The sequence below is a fragment of the Primulina huaijiensis genome, chromosome 4 (genome assembly GCF_012295235.1).
Source record: "Primulina huaijiensis isolate GDHJ02 chromosome 4, ASM1229523v2, whole genome shotgun sequence".
Classification (NCBI taxonomy): domain Eukaryota; kingdom Viridiplantae; phylum Streptophyta; class Magnoliopsida; order Lamiales; family Gesneriaceae; genus Primulina; species Primulina huaijiensis.
In genome coordinates, this window is record NC_133309.1 from 7,789,504 (window position 1) to 7,789,948 (window position 445).

Here is a 445-nt window from a genome sequence, read left to right on the forward strand (position 1 = left end):
TCTCCGGTCTCCTGATATCCTGGAGTACCTGTCATTGTCCACATACAAAGACAACAACAGCCCCATCTGGGGTGAGCAAAGCTCAGTCTGAAGCAACCACAATATATACCACAGATATCTAAACAATGATATATGATATGCAATGCATGTATGTCGTGGAGGTATCAGGTCAAATGCCCATCCACTGAGCACATGTCAGAATCAAACGAATCGCTATCAAATCAATGCTCGAGCTGGCACACCGGCCTCAATCAGGGATAATCGTATGATAGCGTCGACAAAGCGCCATCAAATCCCAAATCTCAATCAAATCAGCGGGGCCACTAATGTCTATGCTTTAAGGGCCACATAATGCCAAACATAGCATCGTGTTCACAAACCCCAGAATCAAATCAAATCATATCAGGGTATCCAAGGATCATAGCTCAACGTGCATGTCATGTAT